Raw genomic sequence first — 13,819 nt, 5'->3', positions numbered from 1 at the left:
ATAAAATACAAGGTTCTGTGGATTTTTTTTTTTTTTTTTGGTGTTTCTGAATTTTTGTTTCATTAATAGATATCCCTTAAGTGGAGAGAGAGCACTTAGAAAGGAAGTATACGCTTAGAAGACCAAGAGTCATGTCACCAGCAGGTCTGGAAAACTGCCCAGTTATGGCCTTCCCCTTCTGTTATCTGAGCAGACCCAAGTATGGATGCACAAGAGAAGTATCTGCCACCTGACCCAACAGATAGACCATCTCAGCATCATGAGATCACTATTATTAAAAAAAGTGACTGAGAGGCCCGGGGTGCAGGTTATTAAACCAAGCAACTCAATTCAAAAGACAAGGTATGGCTGCTATTACATGGAAGCTATTCTAGTGCTTGGCCTCACTTGGCCCACACCAGACAGCAGTATCTAAAACACAAGGACCCTGCTAAAAACTGTCAACGTTCAAGTTTATCAACCAGCAGTTATCCTTACTTAAGAATGTTTTAAAAAATACCATAAGATATACAGGAACTGCACTGAAGGTACACATTTCTGTAACATATAGGTACACTCAGGAGACAAAAAAGTGTATCTTGAAAAACAACTTCCAAGACTTAAGTAAAAAACAGAGGGCACTTAATAATATGCACTGATCTTTCTTCCCTCTCCAGGATGGGAGCAGCAGCTACCTTCATCGAACATTCCTGAACACTGCTTGCTTCACCACTAAGCAGTTCCAGAAGATTCCAAAGATGCTATATTCTCAAAGACAATTTTCTAGTTGTGTTGTTCATAAAAAAAAAAAAAAAAAAAAAAACAACCTTGGGCTCTTCAAATGGCTAAAAATTATGGAAATCTAAAAAATCTTTCTTGGATTCCGCCTCTGTTAAAGAAGAATAACGCTGGGAATGGTCAAATAAAGCAACCAGGAAAGTGTCCTAATGTACTTTAAAAACGTTTTCAGAGATAATCATTCCCCAATTTCTCTTACTGAAATTCAAGGAAGGTCAGAAATAGTAAGCCACTTTGAAAGCAGTGCTCCAATTACCCAGCCCCTTAGCTCTGCACAAAGGTTTAAGGAAGTGAGATGCTCAGATAACTTCACTGTCCTTTACGGGTTACAATCTCTCTCCAGAAGAGCTGACTCCTTAGGCAATTTTCTTCTGGCAAAGCAGCAGATAAGAAAAATCTCAAGGTCTTTGTTTCAGCATCTGGCTGAGATCAAGGTTAAGTACAAGTAACTAAACCAAAGAAATCGACACAACCCCAGAGCTTAACATATAGCACTTTTGGCCTGCAGAAAATGTCTCTCTTTATCTGAATTAAGCTGTTATTTTTCTTAATAAGAGAACATCCTTTAATAATTGTTTAAAATGTTTAAGAAATGTCCACTTAACTATTCGGATAACCTAGGACAGAACTGGGTTTCTAACCAGGAGTAGCTATGAGCAATCGAGCAATCGCTCCAAGACCAATGGTAACACATACATCAGTAAATATCAGTCAAGGAGTAGAATATCCAGCCATCTCTCAATTATTCAGGATAAGCTTGGCATTCCAAATCATATACCAGTGCATCAGAGTTTGCAAGACTCTTGTTTAGAATATGGGTTGAGGTATAAATTCTCAGCAAATTTTAAGAAACATAGAGATGATTTTTTTTAATTCACTTACTGTGGAATGGAAACAGAAGTATGTAACAGAAAAACTTATTAATTTAAGTAGCCAGAAAAATATCTGAAATTGGCATCGTGGTTCATGCCTGTAATCCCAGCTTCTCAGGAGGCTGAAGAGGGAGGACCACTTGAGACCAGGAGTTTAAGACCAGCCTGGGCAACACAGCAAGACCTCATCTCTACAAAAATAAAAAATAAATTATCCAGGCATGGTGGTGTGTGCCTGTGGCCCCAGCTACTTGGGACACTGAGGCAGGAGGATCACTTAAGCCCGGGAGTTCAAGGCTGCAGTGAGCTATGATCACGCCACTGCACTCAGCCTAGGCAACAGAGTGAGACCTATCTCTAAAAAACTAAATACATAAAAAAGAAAAATATCTCAACTGTTTTATCTGTAAAGATGAAAACTCTGAATTCAGAAATCAACGACTAAAACTGTGCAAGTGTTTCCCATATTCTCCTTTTCCACCTCTGCTGCTCACCAGTAAAACAACAAAAGGGAGAAAGATCGTGGGAGGAAATACAGGACTCACATTGATAAATCAAAATTCCGCTATCAGTAGATCTTCTAAGAACAATAGTTTGACTGACATCCCCCTCCCCCAACATGACTCTGTGACTAATCCACCAACTCACCTTATTCCATTTCAAAATTAGTAGCAAATCTTGCTTTTCAGTCCAACTTGAGGTAATCTCTCAAAACCTAGATTAAAATAATTATGAACTTTAGTATAACAGTAATTTTCAAATTTTGAGAAACACACAACTGTACCTCATACTAAGTAAAAGGGAAAAAAATCACTGCTACTAATCAAAACATGATTGTAGAATGTTATACTTTGCCTCTAAAACCCTTTTTAATTTGTAATCTCTTTACATTCAGCTCAAAACACACAACCAACAGCCATTAACTGCATGTGTAAAAAAGCCCCCAACAAAGTGACTTTGATATGGTCAGTCCATCACTTGCCTATGGGAACCACTATTCCAAAGACTGGTTCTATACAGGGGGCAATTTTGTGCTGCAGGGGACATCTTACAATGTCTGGAGACATTTTTAGTTGCCATGAGTTGGGGAAGGAAGTTGCTATTTGGCATTTAATGGGTAGAAGCCAGGGTTCCTGCTAAACATCCTACAACGTGCAGAGCAGCCCCCACAACAAAGAATTATTTTGCCCCAAATAAAAATAGTGGTGAGGTTTAAAATTCTTGCTCCAAAAGCAACCAAACATTCTGATTATTTAAAAATCTTACAATTCTCACATTGCTCATTTCAGATAGGCAATAAGCTCCTACCACAGTCATATTTCCTATAAATGCTAAGCTTCTTATTGGTTAAAGACTACACATACATGCCCAATAGTAGTAATTTGCATCACATGTACTATTTTTAAAAATACTAAAATAAGTCAGACTATACATGTCCGTAAGAGCATCCAAGAAACAAATTTTTTAAAGTTTGCTGAGGCTAAATGCTATTTCAAACTATGTTAATTGCCAAACCCCGTTCCCAATCATATAAAATGGAAGCTAAGAAAAGTAAAAATAACCAGAATTTAGTGTCACTCACAGATATTCCCAATTCCTGGTAAGGACAAGAGGGGAAGTTCCTCTTCCCAGCCTGTCACCTGGACATCAGGATTCCCATCTTTTCCTCAGTCACATATAAAAGCACTTTTCAAAGCAAGACTTACCAAGGGTCTATTATGTCCCTGCACTATGACCTCATGCCATACAGCAGGACAGGGCTTGGTAAGACCCTGCTATAGGTCTTTCCTATACTACCAAAACCAAATGGTACAAACGTCAGAAGAAAACTGTGGGGAAAAGAAACCTAAAAGGATATTCTGAATGTCGGATATCCCAGATAATAAAACTTGCAGTGTTTACATGCCTGGCCTACATATTGCACCCACAGAATGGGGAAAGAAATCTATAACACTCCAAATATATGCTTTGTTTTGTTAATCTTCATTAACGAGCTATAACTAATTACATAAATAAGACTAATTACATAAATAAGACATACCTGGCAGCTGATCTGTCCTTGTAATCCACTTAGGTACATGAATAAACATGCATATTTTAAACTCACACAAAAGGGTATGATTTATGAACACACTTAGAAAGATTCCATCAGAATTACTCCATTCCAACTGGATGAGATTTCCATATGTGGCAAATGGGTTTCTTCTAATTAAAGACTGACTTCTTCCTTGGAATCCTCGGTGCTACACGGGAACTGCCAAAATCACACTGGACCACAATAACCCCAAGCAGCAAGCAGGCCATGGGCAGTGGGTAGAGGGGCAGAGACTTTGCGCTCATGTTCCAAAGCACCAGAGGTTTGGCAATCCAGGTAGAGCCTGTGGCAGGGGCAGGACCCCAGTCTGGAGCTCGCACCCACACCCTGGGATCTCTGCACCAGTCAACTCCTTGGGAAACTTTACTAACACTGTGCTCACCCAAAGTTGAAATGGAGTAAACGGGGCTGACGCATGTTCTAGATTCAAGGCACCTGTGAAATCTGCAGAGAGCCCCCACACCTCCACTACAGAAAGAAGTTAACTGGGGAAGACAGCCCCAGTCATGAGCCAGAAAAATATATGACCAGGTCAAAAACAACTTCCCGATACCCGTCAACGGCTGAGAGAATGAAGCAATGCTACAAAGAAAGGAAAGCCCAGAAATTACTAGGAAGGTTCAGAAGTAATAATAAAAAATACGAAATCGAACCCCTAGCCCCATTTTTCTAGATTTAAATTGGTCTTTAAATGAAAACTCATAATAAAATTTCAAAATATAAACACTTCATTTTTTTCCTCTCTTAGCAGCAAAATATATTCTCTTCCAAAAAAGAAAGGTTGCTCAATTTCCTGTCAAAAGCAATCCGGAGAAGGCCACCTACACTGTAAAAGCAGCAAGAAAAAAAATTACAAAATGCTAAAGAAAAGTCTGATGTGTAGGCGTATACTAAATGCAATGTAACTACCACCCTGGATGTTTAAAAGCTCTTTTCCTTGATCATTCTGAGAAATATGAAAATTGGTATAACTGTTAAAGAGAAGTTTGCCCTTCAACCTATCCACGGAAAACAAGCCCTCTTTTAGAAAGGTATGGAGCCAATTCTATGGTTAAACCACAGTTTTCTCTACCAAGGGGAAAGGGCAGATTCCACCAGACTGACAATTTACACATAATGTTCTCATAGAAAGAAGGCTGTTCTGACAATGAACTTCCGCCTCATAGCTACCCTAACCCCAACCCTGACTCATGCAAATTTCTGGACCGGAGCAACATGGTCCTAATACAGGTTGAGTAGCCCTAATCTAAAAATCAGAAATGCTCCAAAATCTGAAACTTTTTTAGTGCTGACACGATGCTTAAAGGAAATGTTCATTGGACCATTTCAGATTTCAGATTTTCAGATTAGGGATACTGGTAAATACATGGCAAATATTCCAAAATCCAAAAAAATCCGAAAGCCTAAACACTTATTTTTGGTTAAGAGTGTCAACCTGTGTGTTTAATACTAAACCTCCATGGACTAACGATTCATAAACATGAACATGAGCTGGCGAGATTATGAATTAGCTACAGCATCACATCCACCACTTTATCAAATTCCCCTTACCCTGCTTAAACTTTCTAAAAACTTTAAATCCTAAGATAGCAATCAACCAGCCCAACACTTTATAAAGTAAACTGACACATGCTCAGTATTGCGGTAGATGCAGTGTGCTTAAAAAAAAAAAAAAGAAGAAAGAAAGAAATTCTTAAACAGCTCACCAGCAAATTGAGAAGGAAAAAATAGCATACCCAAAACAAGTTAAAATTAAATATAATATTATCATTGAATACAATAAAGTGCCATATGTTTGTAAACCATATTTTGCATTCAAAAAAGCAGTGGGTCACAAAGGCAAAACACAGGGGAAGGAAATAAATAATGAGCATGGAAAGAATGTATTAATGCGACGTTCATAAATATTTGAGAGCCAGCATGCGAAAAGACTAACCAAGATATAACAGGAAGCCACACTGGCAGGGCAGTTGCAAGACAAGACAGCCCACAAAAGCAAACCCTTTAAATCTTATAAAAACGATTCATTTGATAAATTAGTAAGTCTGAGCTACTGAAACAACTGACAGGAGGATTTGTTTTGTTTTACTTAATAATCTCGGACCAACCTACAAAAAAGTTGCAAGAACAGTACAAATAACTTTTTTCCCCTGAACCATTTGAAAGTCACCAACATGATAGCCTGTTATCCTGATTTAATGAGTAATTTCTATAAACAAAGGCATTCTCCTATAAAAGTACAATGATTACGATCAAAATCTAGAAATTAACACTGATGTTATATTGTCACTTACTTCACATTACCCTAATAATGTTCATTTTAGTAAACGGACCCAAAGTCCAGGATCTCATGCTACAGTTTTCTTGTTGTTATTGTTGTTTTTATTTTTATTTCTTTTAAGATTAATCAAGTACAGTAGTGAGAAGGAGGAAAGAGCAGGACAGGGAGTTTGATCTGTAACGGACTGTGGACAACCATTTGAGATAAATATTTAACAACCAGCATACCAAAAGACTAATCAAGATATAACAGGAAGCCACACTGGCAGGGTAGTTGCAAGACAAGACAGCCTGGTACTTAGTTTTCATGTGTCACTACTTTACTTTCATCTGGAAGAGTTCCTCAAACTTTCCTTGACTCTCATACTCTTGACAATTTTGAAGATTCCAGGCCAGTTTTGTAGAATGTTCCTCAATCTGGGTTTGTCTGATGTTTCCTTTTGATTAGATTCAAGCTGTGAATTTGCAGCAGGATACCATAGAAGTGTTCCTTTCACTACATCCTATCAAGTGGCGTACGGCTTCTAAGTTTTTCCCTGACTGGTAATGTTAACTTATATCACTTCATAAAGGTGGCATCTGTCAGATTTCCCCACCAGAAAGCTTCTCTTTTTCCCTTTGTAATTGATAAGCATTTGATGGAGTGAGAGTCTAAGACAATATAAACATCCTATTTCTCAACAAACTTTTACCCAGTACTTTTGGCGTCCACTGATAATTCTTGGCCAAAGAAATTATTCTTTGATGGTTGCCAAAAAGTGATTTTCTAGTCTAATAATCACCACCTATAATTTTAGTGGACAAATGGCATTTAGAAACCAAGATGTGGGTGTTAGCTGTGCTTACTGAACAGTTTATCACTGTTCCCAGGCCCCCTAAATGAAAAGAACTACACACGTACAAGCACACATTCTTATTTCTACATTTCCTTCTTTTTCTATGTATGTACACTGAAAACCATAAGTTTCATACAGATACCTTGAATTCCAATCCAATACCACAGGGTCCACCACCTAGTTTTCACCTTTTCCTTCCCCACTAAATCTGGCTCCCAATAACCTCAACATACGTATGTATCGGATTTATCCCGCCCCCCCATCATGTCATGTGATGCCATCCCTACCTTTATTTGGCATCAGAAAAAGCCTGTTCTCTCTAACTAAAGGATCAGTAAGGTTATATCTTGGCAAGACAAGAAAAGTTTTAGACAAAAACCACTCTACTCCAGCCATTCCACAGACAAAAACTGCAATCCCACCCTCACGCCCACCCCCAACCAGCAAAGGCAAAGAGGAGAGCCAGGGGTTAACTTGGCTGTGATGAGGCACCTTATTTATAGACTATATATATTATGACAGCATTTTTACAGAGCCCAAACAAAGCTAAAAATACAGTGTTTACATATATACTTATTTTAAAAAGCAAGGGAATGTTGAACCTAAAGCTCAGGACAGTGGTCACCTCCAGAGAGAGGCAGGAGGATGGGATCGCAGAGGAACACACAGTAGCTGCAAAGGCAGATCACGTTCTAGCTCCTACAGAAAACGTGCACGTGCTAAGCACAAGTTCCTTGACATACAAGATTTGAGCCTCCCCAAACCATGAGGTCTTAAGGAGGATCTCAACTTCACACCTGAGACTTGAGGCCTAAAAGGGTTAAGCAGGTTGCCCGTGGTCACACATCTAATAAGCAAGAATTCAGACGCAAACTCACCTCTGTCTGACTCCAACCTCTTCCTGCTGTGCTCTCTACTCTCAGGAAGGGCAGGAGAAACGCAGCGATGATTCTGAACCAAGAATCCTTTAGGGACAGTCTCTATCACATTCCGAAGGCTACAAAGTCTGTTCCGATTCAGTCGCTAAATAAAATTTCCTTTCATAGGACCCTGGTAAAATCTTATTACTAGTTGTTTTTGTTGTGTTTTATTTTGAAGTCAGGAAACAGGTGACAGAAGTCCAGCAACACATTCATGAAATTCCAAACACAGTCTAAATATGGTAAAAGTATAAAGTGCTTAGCCTACAGCATAAAACATGAGATTAGTGACAAAATTTTGAGCCCTTTTAAAGAATTCACATAAAGGGATACTAAGGCAGAACAACGATACTTCTCTGTAGCAAAGGATGGACGTCTTGGGAGGCTTAAATGCCTATTAATAATCTATTATCTGGAGGTGTTTTAAAACTGTTCTCTAAAAACTGAAAATATGGATCTACATAAAAAGAAAACAAAAAGCAAAAAAATAGTCTTCTCAAAACATCAGACATAACTCCATTTCTGTTAGAAACAGCTCCAGCGCCCATTAAGTCATTAATAACAACTCATGTCACCTGGGAAAAGCCTCATAATCGGCACTGATGATTTTATGACCTGAGTTCATCCTTTCTAAGACTATCTTTAAAATGGAATTAAGTCTCTTCGCTGTTGATTTTCCATTGTTGGTGGAATATAATTGAATCAGAAGTAATTTTAAACCTAACTTTTCCCTACCCCCCAAAAGCTTGGTAAGCTCCATCTTCCCTCTTTTCAAACTTTCCTTTCTAAAAAAGAAAAATCTAGACCTAGGCCATACACCAAAGAAAATGCCACAGAACGAAGGAACTCAAAGGACATGTGCAAGATTGTACAAAAATATTAATAATTCAAAACTCAAGCAAGCTTCATGTTGCAACATAAAACTATCTGTAGTGTATCAAGGTTAAGACATGAAAACTCACTCTCTAAATATAATAAGCAGGTGAAAAGCACAAAGAAAAATAAATCTCACTGGATAAAAAGGGAAGGCATTTAACAGACAAGCAGGGTCAGGTTTTTTTTTTTTAAGCCTTTTAATTACTTTCTTTATGAAAAGTGATCAGGTGCTAATGAAACCGGCCTCTGGCATTAGAAAGACAAGATGTTATCCTGAAGAATATCTGAATGAAGATGACAAACTGAATAAATTAATCCACAGGCACTTGTTTCTTTCATCCCACTGCATTAAGCTTAAGTGTTCACAACATAACTAATAATCATCCTTGACAATTAAGGGAGAATAGCTCATCTTCAAAACAAATTTAAAATCTAGAAAAAAAAATGTATCATCTTAACTTCAAAAAAGGGAAAACCCTGAAACATATTAAAGAGTTTCTTTGTAAACTCCTAGATAATGAATTTGGGGTAAAAATCAATATGGCTCCTTGAAAAATAAATCCACCCAAGCTAATCTAATTTACTATTATTGAGGCTTATTGAGGCAACCCACTTATCAAAGGACTGCAAGAATTGTATTTCTTAACTTTAACAGATTTGACAACTCATGAAGATACAAGAAAAATGTTCTTCCCAGAAAAGTGAACACCAGTGGTTCTCTGATCCCAAATTATATAAAAACTATTTCTTATTCTTCCTTGTCCTGCAATTCTAAGCATAAAATTTCTACACATAGAGTCAAGCAAATGAAATAGGTAGCTGCAAAAAGGCTGCAGTGCTGACAAGAGAAATCAGCACTGTTCATACAGTCATTACATCCCTTGTAATATACGTATATAGTGTATTAGAAATTTTTATAGGTTTATTATGTCCATACTGAAGCTTCTCCATCTCAGCAGAAGTCACCTCTATCTACCCAGCTGCTCTGGCCACAAACCTACAATTCATTCTCCATTCCTCTCTTCACACCCCATGTACATTCTGTCAAGACCCATAAATTCTGCCTCATGCAGATCACCCTGACCCCTCTACTTCTCGCCATCCCCACCGTCATCACGTGGTCCAAGCCACTATTATCTCTCAACTAGACAACAAGCCCAGATTCCTCGTTAATCTCCTGTCTGCTCATGATCATTTCCACAGAGCAGTCAGACTTATTTTTTAAAGGGTTAAACTACATCTTATTAGTCCTCTGCTGAAAACCCTCCAAAGCTTCCTGTGGCTTTAGATGTGAAGAAATGTGAAGGAGGTAAACTTCTGCCCTACTTGGAAGCTGATCTATCATGGTTATACGGAAGCCAGCAGAAGACGGGAGACTCCAGGGTCAAAGACATAGAACTTCATTACTCACAGCAACAGCAGTGGTCAAAGTGTCAGAATTTTTTTTGGTGCCAGTCCCTCAAGCCCCATCTCCCAGCAGGTGACACCAAGAGGGCCAGATGACACCTGCACAACAGTAGGTTGTGTTACAAGAGTAACCCAGAGCTTAGTGAACAGGAACCTTTTCGGTAGTAAGCCTGCCTGACCTTCACCCCAGAAAGGGATGTCTTTTTCTTCCAAGGTCGTTCACTATACAAATCATCCTTTTCAAGACAGTCCAGAACAGAGATATTATATGTAGAAACACAAGAGATACATGGAGTATTATCTCCCAACATTAGAATAGGAGCCAAATTTCTTGCCATGGTCTATAAGGCCCTATGTGACTGGTTCCTTTCTGTTCAATTTCACATGGAAACTCTGTCTCCCCAGCTTACTGTGCTCTAGCTCCACTGGCCATCTTTGGTGCCCTTCTATAAGCCAAGTTCCTTCCTTCCTCAGGGCCTTTGCACATGGGGGTTCTTTTGTCTGAAATGCTCTTTGCCTAGCTGATTTGTCACTTCCTCAGAAAGACCTTCCCTGGTCAATCTATCGACTTTAGATACTACACTCACTTCTTTATTTCCTTTTTATCACTTTGCTCACTCATTTATTCATGAAGTAAACATTTATTGGGCATCTACTATGTACCAATCAGTGTTACTGTAAGCACAATAATTACATTATTTGTCCTCTTATTTACTGACGGTCTTCCTCGAGGGTGAAAACCCTGCCCTTTTATTCATCCCTAAGTGCCTAGAGCTTAAAATTATACATTAAATAAAACTCTGTTGAACAAATGAACAATTGTTACAATACCAAGGATTGAAATATTTGCAGATCAGTGTGGGAAAGCAGGGTGGCACTGCACCAAGAACTGTGGAATTAGGAGCTAGAAGTCCTAAATTCAAACCCCAGAGTCATCATTTAGTGGTGCCTGAGCACTTCTACATTCTCTGTAAAATGAAGAAAATCCCTCTTCTTCCTCACAAGATTATTGTGAGGATCAAATGACAGAATTTAAATGGAAGCCCTCGCAATGCTCAATATAACTGAAGACATATAACAAATTGATAGTTAATAGTCACGAGAGAGTCACTCATTCAACAAGAATAGACTACACCCCTTCTCTGAGGCTAGCCCTACTATGGAAAAGTATAATACAAATTTATAACAAGTGAAATTAGAAAATACTTTGTTCTTTAATGACTTGAAGGAGAAGGATAGTTTTTCCCTTTAAATGCCCTTAAGACATGCTTTTAAAAAAATTCAAATACAAGGTAAGTGGCCTTCATCTGTGCTTGATTCTAGAATATTAAAAAAATGCTTTTTTGGTTACTTAAGTTATTTTTAACACATTAACTACCCTGTGAATTGTATTTAACTCCTGCTAGCTTTGAGCCGGGGGCCTCATGAGGCATAAGTAACTCACACAAACTTTTCATTAAATTAGAAAGTTTCATTTTTTTTTCAGAGTTTTTATTCTATTTTGTATAAAACGCCGTGGCCTCAAGGAAAAAAAAATTTTTTCCTAGTGTGGCAGTCAATGTGTTAAGCAAGCCACGCAAACACAAATTTAGAAAAATTTAATACTACCCGGAGTGCCCTGAGTGCCGATCTCCAAAACAGTAACTTTTTAGCTTCCTGGTAAAAGTTATGAATTTATTAAGTTTGTCTACTTTTACCGACTTTTACTAAAATCAGAACATGGTCTCTTCACTGCAAGGTGGTGTGTGTGTGCATGTGTGTAGTGACGGGAAAGTGAACTTCATCCTGGAGGCCAACAGGAGGAAAGAGTGACCATACTGGGGTGTGAGTGGAGGGCTGGCAACGAGACTGCAAACCAGACTGTCACCTAGACAAGCCACACAGCTGGCTTGAGGTCACCCAGGAACTCATTTTCTAAAACCTCACAATAAAATTACTCAGAATTTAATTAAAAAGGGTACTGCTTCTATGATATAAAATGATAATGAAATATAAACTGATAAAAATGACACATATGCAATGTTCATTAAAAAAAAAGTGAGAGAGCAGGGCGTGGTGGTACACATCGGCAGTCCTGGCCACTTGGGAGGCTGAGGCAGGAGCTTGAGCCTGGGAGTTCGAGGCTGCAGTGCACTACGATCACACCTATGAACAGCCATCGCACTCCAGCCTGGGCAAGAGAGCAAGAGCCTGGCTCTTAAGAAAATTATTAATTAATTAAAATAAACCAAATAAAAATAGCTAGAAGAGAATAACTCAAATATTTCTAATATAAAGACAAATATTTAAGGTGATGGATATCTGAATTACATTGATTTGATCTGTACATGTTATACGAATATATTAAATTATCACATGTATCCTCAAAATATATACATCTATTATGATCAACTTCAATAAGTAAAATTAATTTTAAAAAGAAGAAAAAAGTGTCATGTGAAAATAGTACAATTAAGATTCCTGGCCAGGTGTGGTGGTTCACACCTGTAATCCCAGCACTTTGGGAAGCCAAGGTGGGAGGATCACTTGAAGTCAGGAGTTTGAGACCAGCCTGGGCAATAGTGAGACCCTGTCTCTACAAAAAAATTTAAAAATTAGGCCGGGGGCAGTGGTTCACGCCTGTAATCCTAGCACTCTGGGAGGCCGAGGCGGGCGGATTGTTTGAGCTCAGGAGTTCGAGACCAGCCTGAGCAAGAGCGAGACCCCGTCTCTACTATAAATAGAAAGAAATTAGCCAAACAACTAAAAATAGAAAAAAAATTAGCCGAGCACGGTGGCGTGTGCCTGTAGTCCCAGTTACCCGGGAGGCTGAGGCAGGAGGATCACTTGAGCCCAGGAGTTTGAGGTTGCTGTGAGCTAGGCTGACGCCACGGCACTCTAGCCCAGGCAACAAAGCAAGACTCTGTCTAAAAAAAAAAAAAAAAAATAGAAAGAAAATATCAAATTGAGGGAGGGAAGTCCATGGGAAGTCTGTTTGGAACTGCCAAGAGAGATACCCAGTTTAAAAGGAATGGATGCAGATGATCCACAATGTGCTTATGAGTTATTAATAGAGACATATATTTCAGTACATATGATTATATTCAGGTGCTTTTCATTACACATGTGAAGGTCTCTCAAAAAATGCCTCTTTATTATTTTAAAGATGGCTACCTAGTACACTTCTCATTAACCACAAATACTTTTACAACAGCAAGTATACACAAAATCTAGGGCATCTAGAAGCTTCTACCCTGCCATTAATTAAAACAGTCAAATGTCTAAACCTGTCTTCTAATTAAATAATTTCCCTTATAAATAATAACGATAGTTACTACCTGAGGGTCTGCAATATGCCAGGCACACTATGTTCTCTATCTCACATAATCAATATAACAATTGTAGGAGATGGGTATTATTATCTCCATTTTACCAAGGGGTACAACTAATAATCAGTGAAGTTTTAAATCTTGCCCAAGATAAATGAACAAGTGATGGCACAGGATTTAAACCAAAGACAGTTCCAGTCCAACTTTCTTGCCTTTTTTATACAGTGCTATTAATATTAATATATTATCTCTCCATAAGCTAATATTCACTGTGTTCCCAGGATAATATGTATGAATAAGCTTTACTCATTATTTCATTTAATCCCTATAATACCCTTGCAAGGTAATTATTATTAGCCACATTTTTTTTTCATTTGAGGAAAGACTCTGAACAGTTACGTAACTTGGCCAAGGTCACACGCTAACCTAATAGTAGGATGAGCAGGAT

The 13,819-nt window shown here is 38.3% G+C and overlaps 1 protein-coding gene across 1 annotated transcript in view; it reads right to left on the bottom strand.

Moving 5' to 3' along the window:
• SIPA1L1 (signal-induced proliferation-associated 1 like 1) overlaps positions 1-13,819 on the bottom strand; it is a 412,284-nt gene that overhangs the window by 303,428 nt on the left and 95,037 nt on the right. The window contains exon 3 of the mRNA XM_012656253.1: positions 2,298-2,364. The gene's annotated coding sequence lies outside the window, so the exon portion shown is untranslated. The remainder of the gene's footprint in view (positions 1-2,297; positions 2,365-13,819) is intronic.

Source organism: Propithecus coquereli, unplaced genomic scaffold (genome assembly GCF_000956105.1).
Source record: "Propithecus coquereli isolate 6110/MARCELLA unplaced genomic scaffold, Pcoq_1.0 Scaffold5, whole genome shotgun sequence".
NCBI classification, from domain to species: domain Eukaryota; kingdom Metazoa; phylum Chordata; class Mammalia; order Primates; family Indriidae; genus Propithecus; species Propithecus coquereli.
The sequence above is the reverse complement of the archived record's forward strand: the minus strand, read 5'-3'. Positions and strand labels throughout refer to the sequence as shown.